Genomic DNA, 17,675 nt, shown 5'->3' on the forward strand with positions numbered 1-17,675 from the left:
TATTCCTCATCCACGAATCCCTCAAATTGTTCTTCTTCAGTGTCCGAATTAAACAGTTGGGCGAATACGGCATCGTATTCGAAGTCGTCATTAATGGAGTCAGTGTCGCTGCTGTTGTCTAGCAGTTCTGTGACAATTCCTGCCTTCCTGAAAGCTCGGACCACAGTTGAGACTGATACATCAGCCCAGGCATTTACGATCCACTGCTCTTTACATAAACACACAAATGGAAATGAAACGGCACGCCTCGCGCAGTCATATGTCCCAACATGCACCGCGCGCTTCGTCTTCTACGGGGGAAAATGAAGTCGGCGGCTGCTTACCGTAGTTGCAAGACCAGTTGTGGCTCAATATTGGTCCATATATAAGGCGCACTGGATTATAAGGCGCACTGTCAGCTTTTAGGTGCGCCTTATAGTGCGGAAAATACGGTACTTGGTATCGGATTGATACCCAAATTTGTGGTATCATCCAAAACTAATGTAAAGTATCAAACAACAGAAGAATAAGTGATTATTACATTTTAACAGAAGTGTGGATAGAACATGTTAAAAGAGTTGGTAAGCAGATATTAACAGTTAATGAACAAGTAGATTAATAATTCATTTTCTACCACTTGTCCTTAATAATGTTGACAAAATAATAGAATGATAAATGACACAATATGTTACTGCATATGTCAGCAGCTAAATTAGCAGCCTTTGTTTGTTTACTTACTACTAAAAGACAAGTTGTCTAGTATGTTCACTATTTTATTTAAGGACAAACTTGCAATAATAAACATATGTTTAATGTATCGTAAGATTTTTTGTTAAAATAAAGCCAATAATGCAATTTTTTGTGGTCCCCTTTGTGGTAACGAAAAGTATCGAAAGACATTTTGGTACCGGTATCGGTACCAAAGTATTGGTATTGGTAGTGTCACACCGCGGTGAGGGATGTCTTGTCTTGGTTTCTTCTGTCTTGTGAATTGCATGTTTTACTTTGAAAAGTAACTCCTCTCGTGTCAGATCACTTGCCTTTCCTTTTGTGTCATCAGTCTGACGTCATCCCTGACCTCTGATTGTTTCCACCTGTTTCCCATTACCCTCATGTGTTTTATAAGCCCATGCCTCCCCTTGTTCTGTGCCAGATTGTCTCGTGTATTCGTGCGTCTCTAGCCTCCATGTCCATGTCCATGCCTTGCCTTGCCTCGTCTTGTGTTTATATTCCTTGATCCTGAATTCCTCCGTTGCTATTTTGAGTTTTCCTTTTTTCCTCCTCAGCAGAGTGAATTTTTGTTATTTAGTTTATTCAGCCGAAGTGGTGAGTTATCAGTTTTTTCTTTCATTCTTTCCTCAAATTTTGGAGTGACATTTTTTGTTAAACTTTATTAGATTAGATAAGTGTAGAATTTTTCATAGCCATTGTTTCTTCCTCCTGTTGGAGCGTTTTTGTGTTAATAAATGTTATAGCATTTACGGCGCCAATCATAGTTCGTCTTTGTTTTTGTGTTTTCCTCCTTCCGGAGTGATTTTCGGTTCTTCCTATTTTTTGGAACCTTTTTCGCCGACTAGTTTTTTGTTAAATAGATATTGTATTGCCTTGACTCTGGAGGTGAAAGGAAGCTGTCAAAATAAAAGCCTGTCGAAGTATTCCCTACTCTGCATCCTTTTTACCAAGCCTGACAGGTAGTCCAAATACAACCTATTAGAGGGCATCCAGATGTTAAATGGCTGTCCAGCTTTGAACAAGTAAAATGCACTGCAGGACCGCTTGTATTAAAGCTTACATTGGAGACTTATTTGTTTTTTTTACTGATATCTGATATCAATACCGGATCGGGACACCCTTAGTAATCATGCAATTTGCAGTGACAGTAAAGCCATGGCTATACAAGCGGGGTAAGAAAGCCACAATCCAGAACCTCTAGTCCACTATATGTTCTCTGTGTAACGTTTCCTTTTTTTTCCTTTGTTCCAAGTTATTGCAAAAATGGAGAAGGTGTTTGGTGAAAGACGTGACAAAGTGAATCATTGTGTGTTTGTACGTCGAGTGAGCCTGGCAAAGAGAAGTCGGACACACACTGACAGTTGATCGGAGCGTCTAATCAGCATGAAAGCCGTCCCTGCCTTTAGAAAATGAAGCTCTATTAATCTGTATTAATGTGGGGCGGCTCTCAGTTTATGATCTCCATTAAATGACCGCTTGAGAACACTGCAGACAGAACGGGCCGACCAGATTTGTGTGTGCGTGTGTGTGTGTGTGTGTGTGTGTGCGTGTATGTGTGTGTGTTTGCATGCATGTGTGTGTGTGAATGTGTGTATGTGTGTGTGTTGGAGCTGCTTAAGTGTTTTTGAGGATGTGCAGAGGGAGGGAGTCTCTTGTCACACACAAAGAAGATAAACCGACTAATGGCCAGAGCTTTCTCTAATGGAACGCTGTGTGTGTGTGTGTGTGTGTGTGTGTGTGTGTGTGTGTGTGTGTGTGTGTGTGTGTGTGTGTGTGTGTGTGTGTGTGTGTGTGTGTGTGTGTGTGTGTGTGTGTGTGTGTGTGCATGTATGTGTGTGTGTGTGTGTGTGTGTGTGTGTGTGTGTTCTTGTATTTGTACCCTTCTTGAGACATCAACAAAGAAAAGTACCTTCCATATGAGGACCGGTGTGACAAGTTAAGACATAAATCATGGTCCCAATACGGAAAACCATTGCATCTAATAGAGAATGTCTCATTTGCACCCCTGGTGGTGAAATCTATCAAAATTAGGGTGATCCCAAAAAGGAGGGATTTTTCAAATTGACTGTGTGTCGGTTTTAAAAGTGCTCCCCCTCTGGTCAACATATGAAATAACAAGTGTGTGTAAAAAAATGGCAGTGCTCCCCCTCTGGTCAACATATGTAATAACACCTACTCAGTGGCCTAGTGCAGTGGTCCCCAACCACCGGGCCGCGGCCCGGTACCGGTCCGCGGACCGATTGGTACCGGGCCGCACAAGAAATTAAAAAAAATAAATAAATAAATGTTTTTTTTATTTTTTTATTTATTAAATCAACATAAAAAACACAATATATACATTATATATGAATATAGATCAATACAGTCTGCAGGGATACAGTCCGTAAGCACACATGATTGTATTTCTTAATGAAAAAAAACACCCTCCACCCCCCCGCCCCCCCGGTCCGTGGGACACATTTTCAAGCGTTGACCGGTCCGCAGCTACAAAAAGGTTGGAGACCACTGGCCTAGTGGACCTACTCAGTGGCCTAGTGGTTAGAGTGTCCGCCCTGAGATTGGTAGGTTGTGAGTTCAAACTCTTCAAACAAAAGGCTATAAAAATGGGACCCATTACCTACCTGCTTGGAACTCATCATTAAGGGTTGGAATTGGGGGTTAAATCACCAAAAATGATTCCCGGGCGCGGCCACCGCTGCTGCTCACTGCTCCCCTCATCTCCCAGTGGGTGATCAAGGGTGATGGGCCAAATGCACAGAATATTTTCGCCACACCTAGTGTGTGTGTGACAATCAGTGGTACTTTAACTTTAACTTTAACAAGTGTTTGTAAAAATTTGAAGTGCTCCCCCTCTGGTCAACATACACTACCGTTCAAAAGTTTGGGGTCACATTGAAATGTCCTTATTTTTGAAGGAAAAGCACTGTACTTTTCAATGAAGATAACTTTAAACCAGTCTTAACTTTAAAGAAATACACTCTATACATTGCTAATGTGGTAAATGACTATTCTAGCTGCAAATGTCCGGTTTTTGGTGCAATATCTACATAGGTGTATAGAGGCCCATTTCCAGCAACTATCACTCCAGTGTTCTAATGGTACAATGTGTTTGCTCATTGGCTCAGAAGGCTAATTGATGATTAGAAAACCCTTGTGCAATCATGTTCACACATCTGAAAACAGTTTAGCTCGTTACAGAAGTTACAAAACTAACCTTCCTTTGAGCAGATTGAGTTTCTGGAGCATCACATTTGTGGAATCAATTAAACGCTCAAAATGGCCAGAAAAAGAGAACTTTCATCTGAAACTCGACAGTCTATTCTTGTTCTTAGAACTGAAGGCTCAAACACAAAATTGTTTGGGTGACCCCAAACTTTTGAACGGTAGTGTATGTAATAACAAAATTTGTAAAAAACATAAAATAAATATGTATATAGAGACATACTGTAATAACTAAGTAAATAATGAAGATTAAAAACCAATTACAAACAAAACATTTTTTTTAAAGTAGTCTTTTGTCTTATAAAATTGGGAACAATTTCTCATATTCTTTCTGCTTCTGTAATATTGCAATATTTTCTCGTAAAATGATTACTTTTTAATGTAATATTATTACTTTTTAATGCAAAATGGTGACATTTGTCGTATAAAATTCTGACTTTTATCACAATGTTGCCAATTTTTTTGTTGTTCTTGTAAAATAGTGAATTTTTTTGGTAAAATTATGACTTTTGTCATCATTTTGCCAAGTAAATTATTATTGTAATATTGGCAAAATGTTAATGGTTTTCTTATAAAATTGTAACTTTTGTCGAGTAAAATTACAACTCTTTTCATAAAGTCGCCAACATTTTAAGCTTTTATTGTGAAATCGCGACTGTTATTGAGTAAAATTCCAACTTTTATCATAATATTGCACAAATGTTCAGTTTTTCTTGTAAAATTTTGACTTGCGTTGGGTAAAATTCCAACTTTTATTATAATACTGCCAAAGTTTTTCTCGTGAAATTGTGACCTTTTTCTTGTGAAATTCAAACTAATTTTTCACAACAAGCTTTTTTATATGTGCATAGTATGTATATATTATTAATGTTGTAAATACACATCTTTATATATCTAGAAAGGGTGGTCCTAAAGAGGTAGGCATTTTTCGGAGGTCTCAAGAAGCTAATAAATACAAGATTGTATGTGTGTGTGTCAACAAAGCTGCATTCAATACATCTCTTATTCATGGATGCATGACAGCATTCAGCCCTCACTGTTCAGCTTGTCTATTTACGGCAGGTTTTTCTCCGTCTGCACACATGGAAATCTCCTCACACGCTCTTACTCTTTCTTTTGTGTGTAACCGATAAAAGTGACGACTGCTGTTTCTCCCTTCGTACGACACATCGTCACATGAATATAGTGCATTTCTCAAAATACATATTTTTGCGTAACACCGTGGCCTAATACTTAACAATGGATATTATATTTCAGGGCTGAAAATAGTTACAGTTGATTTACGAACCTCTCTATTTGCTAACTTTTTGGTTTACGAACTTTTCGATCGTGCCAATTATGCCTCTGTGTGAACCACGTCTCTTTGTATGAACACTTCATTCGCTGATTGAGGAAGCCAGCAAGTTTTTAATGGTGATGAGAACTAACTTTTCTGGTGAAAGATGCCAAAGCAAACTTATTTCACAGTGCAGGAGAAGACACCTCCCTCCGTCTGTTCCTTTCTCTTGTCCCGACGTTAATTTACTCTAAGTGTGTTTTACTGTACTTGAGAACTTTCAGTTTTGCTTGATTTTGGCGGCGCCAGTGGCAGAAAGCGGTAGTGTTTTACCAGAAGAAGACCACATTTCCCATGAGGACTAGCGCATATAGCATCAAACTGACATGTCCGCTATAATATTGGCACAAATATTAGGTCTCTAGAGGCTACGCAGATGTTAAATAGCAGACACTATCAATAAATAATCTTGGATTGCGCTACAAACATGACGCTACTACCAAGAATGAAAGGAAAAGCAAAGAAAGAAAAAAAAAGTTTTTTCCAAGGAAGTAGTGTGGAACTGCAAACTATCAAGCTGGTGGCGAATGGTTGCTACCAAGCAAATTTCCGATTATTAGCATTATTATTTTGATTTGAACATCAAAAGTTACTTACTAGTTCAGCAGGAAAATCCCTCCTCATCTTTGAGGTCACGTCAGCGAGTGAAAGCCGAGACAATGTTGATCCATCACTGCCCTTTTATCCGGGTAGGCTCCGTTTGTCTTTTTTTGTCTCCTCTGACAAAACTTTTCATTTCTTTGGAACTCTGAAGAAACTTTGATCCTTTTTGCGGTTTGAATGGTTCCAACAGTCTAAAAACAACACGAGCATATGGCGTTTTTCTTTGAGAAAGGCAAAATGCAGCTTAGAACGCTTGAACAACGGACGCTCGGTGGCCCACCACTTCGAGTTCCACATTTTTACAAAGCCGGACGTGACGTCAGGTGAATACAACCTATTTCCTGTCCAGCGCTCTTATATTTCGTTCCACTTCCTGTATGCCTGCATTTACCGCCACTCCTCTGGTCCGAGTGCTGGCTCCCTCACCTGTCCCTGGTTCATACTTGCCAACCTTGAGACCTCCGAAATCGGGAGATGGGAGGGGGGAAGAGGTTGAGGTGGGCGGGGTTGAGGTGGGGGGTGGTGGGGGGGGTAGCGGGGGTGTATATTGTAGTGTCCCGGAAGAGTTAGTGCTGCAAGGGGTTCTGGGTATTTGTTCTGTTGTGTTTATGTTGTGTTACGGTGCGGATGTTCTCCCGAAATGTGTTTGTCATTCTTGTTTGGTGTGGGTTCACAGTGTGGCACATATTTGTAACAGTGTTAAAGTTGATTATACGGCCACCCTCAGTGTGACCTGTATGGCTGTTGACCAAGTATGCCTTGCATTCACTTGTGTGTGTGAAAAGCCGTTGATATTATGTGACTGGTTCGGCACTCAAAGGCAGTGCCTTTAAAGCACGCCCCCAATATTGTTGTCTGGGTGGAAATCGGGAGAAATTCGGGAGAATGGTTGCCCCGGGAGATTTTCGGGAGGGGCAACTGAAATTCGGGAGTCTCCCGAGAAAATCGGGAGAGTTGGCAAGTATGCCCTGGTTGCCAATCAGGAGGCTTTTTGGATCATTTTTGCATTGTTTTCTTTGCGCTTTATAGAACTATTTACTCTTTGTGCACTTCCCGGCTGCACATCTTTAGTTTTTTTGAGTTACCTGCGTTTTCCCTAATGAAAAGGGCTTTTTAATGCACTCACCTCCGTAGAAGCATTTAAGTCCCATCTTAAAACTCATTTGTATACGCTAGCCTTTAAGTAGACCCCTCTTGGGACGGCGTGGCGAAGTTGGTAGAGTGGCCGTGCCAGCAATCGGAGGGTTGATGGTTACTGGGGTTCAATCCCCACCTTCTACCATCCTAGTCACGTCCGTTGTGTCCTTGGGCAAGACACTTCACCCTTGCTCCTGATGGCTGCTGGTTAGCGCCTTGCATGGCAGCTCCCGCCATCAGCGCTATACAAGTATAACCCATTTATCATTTATTACCAGTTGATCTGCCGTCTCTTTTCTGCTCTGCCCCCCTCTCCTGCGTGGAATGGTTATTAGGTGACCACAGATGAGGCGCTAGCTGTACAAAGTCGGGACCCGGGGTGGACCACTCATCTGTGCATCAGTTGGGGACGCCTCTGCGCTGCTGACTTGTCTCCACTCAAGATGATCCCCTGCTGGCCCCACTATGGACTGGACTCTCACACTATCAACTAGATCCACTCGACATCTCATTGTATCTCAATGTATTCCATGGATGTTGTTGTGGCTTGTGCAGCCCTTCAACCTGTAAGACCCAAATATAGAAAAACCTAAAAAAGAAAATATTTTACCTTTCAGATGTTGTTGTAGGAGGCATTTGATGCAGAAATTGAAGAGTTAAAAAAAAGGTTTATGTATGTTTGGACAAATGTGTCCAAATTCCATCAATGTAAATGTAAATGGGTTAAAGGCTCTAATTATCATATTATAGGAAAACATGCATACCCCCATTACATCCACACATTCAGGAACATTCCTTTCCCCAGAACTGAATTGTCTGTTGATATCCTCTTTGTGGACAAAGTCATGGAACTTTAGGTCAGGCTGATCAATTAACTACATTTTTTAGAGATACAACTTTTAAATCAGTCAAATTTGACCAGAACACAACACAAGGGTAGAATGTACGCTATCCATGTATAGAGAAAATACTTCAGGCAGTGATGTAGTGGAGGGAATACAACCTGTTTGAGACCACTGCAACAAGCCAGCTATTACTACCACATTCACCCAGTGTTGTATAATTGCAACAATTATATAACCAGCTCTAAATGAAATTTGATGCATCTGTTCCACAATAACTACATATCAACATGCTCTAGACCAGTGGTTCTCAAATGGGGGTACGCGTACCCCTGGGGGTACTTGAAGGTATGCCAAGGGGTACGTGAGATTTTTTTTAAATACTCTAAAAATAGCAACAATTCAAAAATCCTTTATAAATATATTTATTGAATAATACTTTAACAAAATATGAATGTAAGTTCATAAACTGAACATCAAATCAAGTAGGCTATTCCATTCAGTACAATGCAACAATGCAATATTCAGTGTTGACAGCTAGATTTTTTGTGGACATGTTCCATAAAAATTGATTTTAAAGATTTCTTTTTTTGTGAAGAAATGTTTAGAATTAAGTTTATGAATCCAGATGGATCTCTATTACAATCCCCAAAGAGGGCACTTTAAGTTGATGATTACTTCCATGTGTAGACATCTTTATTTATAATTGAATCACTTGTTTATTTTTCAACAAGTTTTTAGTTATTTTTATATACTTTTTTCCAAATAGTTCAAGAAAGACCACTACAAATGAGCAATATTTTGCACTGTTATACAATTTAATAAATCAGAAACTGATGACATAGTGCTGTATTTTACTTCTTTATCTCTTTTTTTCAACGAAAAATGCTTTGCTCTGATTAGGGGGTACTTGAAAAAAAAAATTGTTCACAGGGGGTACATCACTGAAAAAAGGTTGAGAACCACTGCTCTAGACCAGCGGTTCTTAACCTGGGTTCGGTCGAACCCTAGGGGTTCGGTGAGTCTGCTTCAGGGGTTCGGCGGAGGTCAAAACACACCCGACTCATCGTGTAAATACAAACTTCTCCCTATCGGCGTATTACGGATACGACAACAGCTGACTGGTTTGCAGGTGTGTGATTTGTTGTGAGTTCATGCACTGTGTTGGTTTTGTTGTTTGAACAAGGTGATGTTCATGCACGGTTCATTTTATGCACCAGTAAAAAAACATGGTAACACTTTAGTATGAGGAACATATTCACCATTAATTAGTTGCTTATTAACATGCAAATTAGTAACATATTGGCTCTTAACTTGTCATTATTAAGTACTTATTAATGCCTTATTCGGCATGGCCTTATTATAACCCTAACCCTCTAACCCAGACCCTAACCCTAACCAAATAACTCTAAATTAAGTCTTTGTTACTTAGAATATGTTCCCCATACTAAAGTGTTACCAAAAACATATAACTTTGTCTTGAATTTGAAAAAAAAAAACATTTTATTTTATATGAAACTGGTGGGGTTCAGTACCTCCAACAAGGTTAAGAACCACTGCACTAGACATTGTAATAACAACCAAAAAAAATATAAAAGACATTTTACTTACTTGAATCTGATGAATCCAGTCCAATGAAACAAATAGATGTTGTTCGAAGGAAAACATGAGAGGTTGTGTGAGTTCATGGCCAGAAGGCGTGACTTATAAACAAATGTACGATCCAATAGCCTTGTGAGACTGAACAATAAGACCCAATGACTATGTAAATGTGGTAAAATAAAAATAAAAATTATAACAGATTGTTTTTTAGGATGGTTACAGGTAACGATGTACTTTTACAACAAGGGGTGTTACAGGGTTAAGACACTTGTGATTTAGGGCTATATAAATAAACTTTGATTTGATTTGATTTGATTTGATTTGATGACCTGCCTTCTCTACATCCCGGGGTCCAGACATACACCTGCACATTACAAAATGATTGTTATACTGTATAAATGTGTTTGGGTTTTAATGCTGGTTCTGATTAAGCATAGTAATGATTAGATGATGTCTTCACACAAATCTTAATGCCGCAGTGCAGTGAAAATAATAATAACAATTATTATTATTATTAATATTATCATTAATAGTAGTCGTACTGTAGTATTGTGCCTCTGTCCTCTAACATGTGCTATAGCTTAATTGTGCTAAATTTGTTTTTAATTTAATAAAGACTGATTCAATCCATACCGGTTTAGTATATTATAATATTGTTTTATGTTAGCTTAATGTGATTAAAATGTGTCCTATTGGTCTCAGAGACCCCATATTTAAAGGTGTCGTTCCATTCACTGTATTACAGTGCAGTGGTGGGTACATGTATTGTAGATAAACAGCGACCTCTGGTGGTACATTTGTGAAAATGTAATTATCCATAGCTACATTTTAGTGCAGCAGGAAGTGCTTTTATGTTTGTGTAAAACTTGAATGCGTGTGAGCTACAGTTCATAAAGTACACAAAAATGCAATCACTTCAGTTGGTGAGTGCAATTAGTGCATGCATTTATTGAAAAATGTATGCAACAGTTCATTTAAAATTAGAGATGCCGATAAATGCTTTAAAATGTAATATTGGAAATTATTGGTATCGTTTTTTTTATTATCGTATCGTTTTTGTTTAGTTTTTGTTTTTAATTAAATCAACATAAAAAACACAAGATACACTTACAATTAGTGCACCAACCCAAAAAAGCTCCCTCCCCCATTCACACTCATTCACACAAAAGGGTTGTTTCTTTCTGTTATTAATATTCAGGTTCCTACATTATATATCAATATATATCAATACAGTCTGCAAGGAATACAGTCCGTAAGCACACATGATTATGCGTGCTGCTGGTCCACTAATAGTACTAACCTTTAACAGTTAATTTTACTCATTTTCATTCATTACTAGTTTCTATGTAACTGTTTTTATATTGTTTTACTTTCTTTTTTTATTCAAGAAAATGTTTTTAATTTATTCATCTTATTTTATTTTATGAATTTTTAAAAAAAAAAGTACCTTACCATACCTGGTTGTCCAAATCAGGCATAATAATGTGTTAATTCCACGACAAACCTCTCAATTTCACAAAGCCAAATACCAAAAGATTTTAAGATAGCAAGAGTAACTCCCCTCTTTAAAAAAGGAAGCAAATTGGAACCTGGCAACTACCGACCTGTTTCTATTCTCAGTTCCATTTCGAAAGTAATGGAAAAAATAGTTTATGAACAGGTTGATAGTTACCTTGCCACTAATAAACTCGTGTACAAATTCCAATCCGGCTTCAGAACTAACCACTCCACTGACACATGCCTTCTCTATCTGACCGACCACATCAAACATGAGGTGGACGCGGGCAAATACTGCGGCATGGTCATGCTGGACCTTCAGAAGGCCTTTGACACCGTTAACCACGCTATACTGTTGGATAAGCTCAGAGCAATCGGATTTAACAAAACCTCATGGAGCTGGATGCAATCTTACTTGGAGGGGAGGGAGCAGGTGGTAGAGGTGAACGGCACCGTGTCCCCCCCCCCCCCCCCCCCTCAGTAAGCTGTGGAGTCCCCCAAGGCAGTATATTAGGGCCTTTTACTGTTCCTAATATACATAAACGACATGTCATCAGCATGCGACTGTTAATTGTTCTTGTTTGAGGATGACACTGCCTTGCTGGTATCAGACAGGGACAAGTCACAAGTGGAGAAAATCCTCAGTGCTGACTCTGTAGAAACATGCACCTGGCTCGCTGACAACAAGCTATACATACACTTGGGTAAAACGGAAATCCATCCTGTTTGGGTCCCACATCAACCTTAAGAAAGTCAGTGACTTCACTATAAAAGTGGGTGACATTGTTTTCACCAGGAAAGATGAGGTCACCTACCTACGTTCCATTCTAGAGGCTAATCTTTCCTGTGATAAAATGGCAACCAAGGTAATCAAAAAGGTCAACCAACGAACGAGATTTCTCTACAGAATCTCCTCTCTGGTCAACAAAAGCACCATGAGGATTCTGGCGGGAACTCTCGTTCAACCCTTTTCGATTACGCATGCACCTCCTGGTACCTAGCACCTCCAAAACCCTCAAATCTAAACTCCAAACATCCCAGAACAAGCTAGTCAGATTACTTCTAGACCTCCACCCCAGATCACACCTCACTCCTACCCACTTCTCCAAAGTGGGCTGGCTCAGGGTGGAGGACAGAGTAAAACAACTTGCACTGAGCCTAGTCTATAAAATCCGCTACACCTCCCTGATACCGAATTACATGTCAAACTACTTCCTTAACGTAAATGACCGCCATAACCACAACACCAGGGGGAGCTCCACTAACCACGTTAAACCCAGATTCCGAACTAACAAAGGTCTTAACTCAATCTCTTTCTATGCCACATCAATGTGGAATGCGCTCCCAACAGGTGTAAAAGAAAGGGCATCTCTATCCTCCTTCAAAACCGCAATAAAAGTTCACCTCCAGGCAGCTTCAACCCTAAACTAACACTCTCCCCGGATTGTTAATATTCAAATGTAAACAATCAAATGCAGATACTTTTTCTTATGCCTTCTGATCTCTCTCTCTCTCTCTCTCTCCTCTCTCTCTCTCTCTCTCTCTCTCTCTCTTCTTCTCTCTCATCTCTCTCTCTCTCTCTCTCTCTCTCTCTCTCTCTCTCTCTCTCTCTCTCTCTCCCTCTCTCTCTCTCTATGTCCACTACTTGCTGTCCATATCCTACCAAGTCAGACCTACACTGTTCCAATATCCATTTCTCTGTTCTCAATTGTTGATGACTGATGATAACAACCAAACCTAACCCCTCCCCCCCCCACTCCACACCCCGATTGTAAATAATGTAAATAATTCAATGTGATTATCTTGTGTGATGACTGTATTATGATGATAGTAATATACCTGATAGTATATATCTGTATCATGAATCAATTTAAGTGGACCGCGACTTAAACAAGTTGAAAAACTTATTCGGGTGTTACCATTTAGTGGTCAATTGTACGGAATATGTACTTCACTGTGCAACCTACTAATAAAAGTCTCAATCAAATCAATCAATCAAAGACTGTATATATCGGTATCGGTTGATATCGGTATCGGTAATTAAGAGTTGGACAATATCGGAATATCGGATATTGGCAAAAAAAAAGCCATTATCGGACATCCCTATTTAAAATGCACATTTTTATTTCTGAGCAAGACAGCAACATTTGAGACGCACGAATCAGAACAGAAACGCCTTATTTTTGTTATATATATATAACATTGTAATATTTTGTGTGTTTTAAACGATGTATTTTGGTATGTGTCGCTTTACGGAATTTACTGACAGCACAGATTCCACAAGCCGCACCGGGAAGTATGGGTAATGTAGTCCGAGAAGTGAAAGGAGGCCACAGCGCAACAACCAGTCGCGTGTGTCACACTACATATCCCGCCATGCATTGCTGCATTCGCCAGTGTGTGCGTGAGGTTGAGCGAAAGAGAGAGAGCGAGAGGTGGAAGAGGAATTTAGGAATTTTTTTCGTCTGCAAACTTGGAACTGCGCGGTTGCTCAAACAATGGTACGTCCACACATTAAAAACCAGGCTCTTTGGAAAACATTATCTCGCTGGCCGGGGGAAAAGCGTCGACCATCAGTCGGCAGCGAGGAGCCCGTGTCAAGAGGCGGCTTTTGGTTGTGATTGCTACTAGAAAACACGAGCTAACTTAAGCTAGCAAAGCAGCTAGCTTTAGCCACTTGGTTATGTGTGTTTATAGATGGTTCCCGGGCGAGATGACAGCGGGTGAGAGCGAGTAGTTGATGCTTGATGAAGACGGACCACTTCACGCCATCACACATCTGCGCCGTTTGATCAATTTGGGCTCGCTGTCAGGGTTCAACTTTGCTCCGTATCCGCCCCCCCTTTTCTCGTGCGAAGTTCCCCATTTACGGGAATCTCGTGGCGAGTTGCGCGAACGCGTCGTTGCGCAGGTCGAGCGATTAATCGAAAGGTCGCCGATGGTGTTTTCTGACCAATTCTGCAGACCTTTGTTATGTCAGCTGACTCTGCATAGTGCACAGCCTGGGCGAGTTGTTAGGGTCACTAAATGTTGGCTGTCACTTCCTCCCCTCCCCTTTTTGTCTGTGCCTTTACAGTCTCTGTCTGCCTTTCAACGGGGCTTTTAGTTTTCCCTCATTATTTTCAGAGTTGGGTAGAGTAGCCAGAAATTGTACTCAAGTAAGAGTACTGTTACTTTAGAGATGTATTACTCAAGTAAAAGTAAGGAGTAGTCACCCGAATATTTACTTGAGTAAAAGTAAAAAGTATGTTGTGAAAAAACGACTCAAGTACTGAGTAGGGTTGGGTATCGTTTGAATTCGAACGATTCCGATTCCTGACAATTCTCGATTCCGATTCTTTTAAGAGGCAGGGTCAAAAAAAAGTTTAGGATATTTTAAATGAGCTAGCTAACCTACAGTCTTTCTGAATGAAATAGTCTGACATTCTCCATCAATTTTAATTCTATTAACTTTTTATGAACTTTACTATAAATTCCTCACAGGGCTGTTTTCAACTAGAATATAAATATCAAATCTATGAACTTGAATATAAATATTATAAATTATGAATACATTTTCCCAGGGGTACACTTTCCTCAAGAGAGCTTTATTTTTGAAAACCTCATGAAAACACATTTACACATAAGTGTATGATGCTGCAGGAAACCTCATGAAAACACATTTACACATAAGTGTATGATGCTGCAGGAAACCTCATGAAAACACATTTACACACACAAGTGTATGATGCTGCAGGTACTTAAAAATGTTACCATGCTCCCACTGATGGGCTAACCTGGTGCAGAAAAGCAAATAAACAATAAGAAACAACTTGCAAAACCCAGTCCAGATTAGCAGCAGGTACAGTATAAAATCAGAGACAGTTCTTGTTTAGGAAAATGACCATATCTGCCTTCTCAGGCAGGATGCGTGAGCGTTCTGGACAGATAGTGTCTCCTGCTGTGGAAAATACACGTTCGCTGGGTGTGGAAGAAGCTTGAACGCATAAATAGGAGAAAGCGAGATCTGACAGCAAAGGATAAGTCTTTTGTTGGTTCCACCGGACCACCACCATGCAGCAGGGTCGTCAGACATAAGTATCGGTGGAACGTCCTGGTACATCTGCAGCTCTCTCTCCACTCGTTTCTTGATGGACATGGAGCTCTGTTATTTCGCGGTTATTTAATTTTTTTTTGTAAAGTAAAGCCACACTTTCGACCGCCGACGCCCGCTATCCATGCTTGAGCTTGACTGACTCGCTCGACTATGCTAACACTTCCGGCGGTGGGCGCTTCTTCGTTGGTGTTCAGCGACTTCTTCTTCCGGTTCGGCGGACATATTTTTTTCCGGTCGGCGGACTGGTATCGAAAATAGGAATCGAAATTTAAACTTTTGAACGATTCCGGGAGAATCGGAAAGTTAGTCCCGGTTCCAATCGATACTCGATACCCAACCCTAGTACTGAGTATCTGATGAGTAGCCTGTTCGTTTAATGATGACGGCAACAAATAATGCACAAAAACATAAAAATAGCAATGAGCAAATTCAGAGCCAGGAATATCTCTTAAGCAACTAAAACAATAATTTATATTAAACAATAATACATTAACATAAAAAAAATTAAGGCAAATTGAGCCACAATAACTTAACAGCACCATAGGCTCAGTAGGCAGAGATTACAAAGGAAAATAACAAGTTAGCCTTTACACGAACCATAAACTGATAGGTGTGGGCTGCACCTGGGAACACACTGTGCACTTCTGATTGGTGTTTGTATGCATGTGTGTGTGTGTGTGTGTGTGTATTTTTGTCTGTCTGTCTATGAGGCTGCAGTGCGTTAATAAATGTCCCCACACGATGTACATTTGACAGTGATTCATAGCAGGGAAGCTAGCATCAGCCTACGGTGACAGCCAAAATATCTACTAACGTTACTTACCGCGACGTGCTTCCTCAAATTTTACGTGAGTTCATGTAAGCTTAAAGGCCTACTGAAACCCACTACTACCAACCACGCAGTCTGATAGTTTATACATCAATGATGAAATCTTAACATTGCAACACATGCCAATACGGGTTAACTTATAAAGTGCAATTTTAAATTTCCCGGGAAATATCCGGCTGAAAACGTCTAGGTATGATGACGTTTACGTGTGACGTCACGGATTGTAGCAGACATTTTGGAACAGCACGGTGGCCAGCTTAAGTCGTCTGTTGTCATCGCAAAATTCCACAGTATTCTGGACATCTGTGTTGGTGAATCTTTTGCAATTTGTTTAATGAACAATGAAGACAGCAAAGAAGAAAGCTGTAGGTGGGATCGGTGTATTAGCGGCTGGCTACAGCAACACAACGCCGTCCGCCGCCGCGCCGCTGTCCTCACCGGTGTCTGGGTTGACTTCCTCCGTCTCCGGGCCGCCGACCGCACAGATGATCGTGGTGAAGTCCTCCGTCGCGCCGTCGAACGCTGGAACGCAGGTGAGCACGGGTGGTGATGAGCAGATGAGGGCTGGCGTAGGTGGAGAGCTAATGTTTTTGCATAGCTCTGTCGAGGTCCCGTTGCTAAGTTAGCTTCAATGGCGTCATTAGCAACAGCATTGCTAGGCTTCGCCAGGCGGGACAGCATTAACCGTGTGGTTACAGGTCCAGGGTTTAGTTCAGTGTCTCCTGATAGTAGAAGTAATAGTAGTATTGTTGATCTTCGGTCTATCCTTCCAGTCAGGGGCATGTTTCTTCTGTTTCTATCTGCAGTTAAGCACGATGCTATCACGTTAGCTCCGAAGCTAAAGTGTTTCGCCGATGTATTGTCGTGGAGATAAAAGTCACTGTGAATGTCCATTTCGCGTTCTCGACTCACATTTTCAAGAGGATATAGTATCCGAGGTGGTTTAAAATACAAATCCGTGATCCACAATAGAAAAAGGAGAAAGTGTGGAATCCAATGAGCCCTTGTACCTAAGTTACGGTCAGAGCGAAAAAAGATACATCCTGGCATCCTGCACTGCACTCTAAGCCTTCACTCTCACTTTCCTCATCCACAAATCTTTCATCCTCGCTCAAATTAATGGGGTAATCGTCGCTTTCTCGGTCCGAATCGCTCTCGCTGCTGGTGTAAACAATGTGCAGATGTGAGGAGCTCTTCAACCTGTGACGTCACGCTACTTCCTGTACAGGCAAGGCTTTTTTATCAATGACCAAAAGTTGCGAACTTTATCGTCGTTGTTCTCTACTAAATCCTTTCAGCAAAAATATGGCAATATCGCGAAATGATCAAGTATGACACATAGAATGGACCTGCTATCCCCGTTTAAATAAGAAATTTTAATTTCAGTAGGCCTTTAAACTTGTTGTTTTGCCGCTGAAAGGTGGTGTGCTGGCTCTGATTGGTGAAACGGAGTTAAACGTCACCAGTGACTGCATTTGATTGGCGAAACGGAGTCAAACGTCACCAGTGACTGCATATGATTGGTGAAACACAGGCATGCGATAGATCCTACTTTGAAGGTCTGTCTGACAAACCAAAACAAACAAAGCGTGCATTAACAGATCGATAAAAATCAGTAGCGAGTAGCGAGCTGAATGTAGATAAATGGAGCGGAGTAAAAGTAGCGTTTCTTCTTTATAAATATACTCAAGTAAAAGTAAAAGTATGTTGCATTAAAACTACTCTAAAAAGTACAATTTATCCCAAAAGTTACTCAAGTAGATGTAACGGAGTAAATGTAGTGCGTTACTACCCACCTCT

At 40.5% G+C, this 17,675-nt stretch overlaps 1 protein-coding gene across 2 annotated transcripts in view; it reads left to right on the plus strand.

The window, feature by feature from the left end:
• The first annotated feature begins 13,336 nt into the window (after positions 1 to 13,336).
• traf7 (TNF receptor-associated factor 7) overlaps positions 13,337 to 17,675 on the plus strand; it is a 34,736-nt gene continuing 30,397 nt past the window's right edge. For both annotated transcript variants that reach the window (XM_062037014.1, XM_062037015.1), the window contains exon 1: positions 13,337 to 13,451. The gene's annotated coding sequence lies outside the window, so the exon portion shown is untranslated. The remainder of the gene's footprint in view (positions 13,452 to 17,675) is intronic.

The sequence above is a fragment of the Entelurus aequoreus genome, linkage group LG25 (genome assembly GCF_033978785.1).
Source record: "Entelurus aequoreus isolate RoL-2023_Sb linkage group LG25, RoL_Eaeq_v1.1, whole genome shotgun sequence".
In the NCBI taxonomy this organism is placed as follows: Eukaryota; Metazoa; Chordata; class Actinopteri; order Syngnathiformes; family Syngnathidae; genus Entelurus; species Entelurus aequoreus.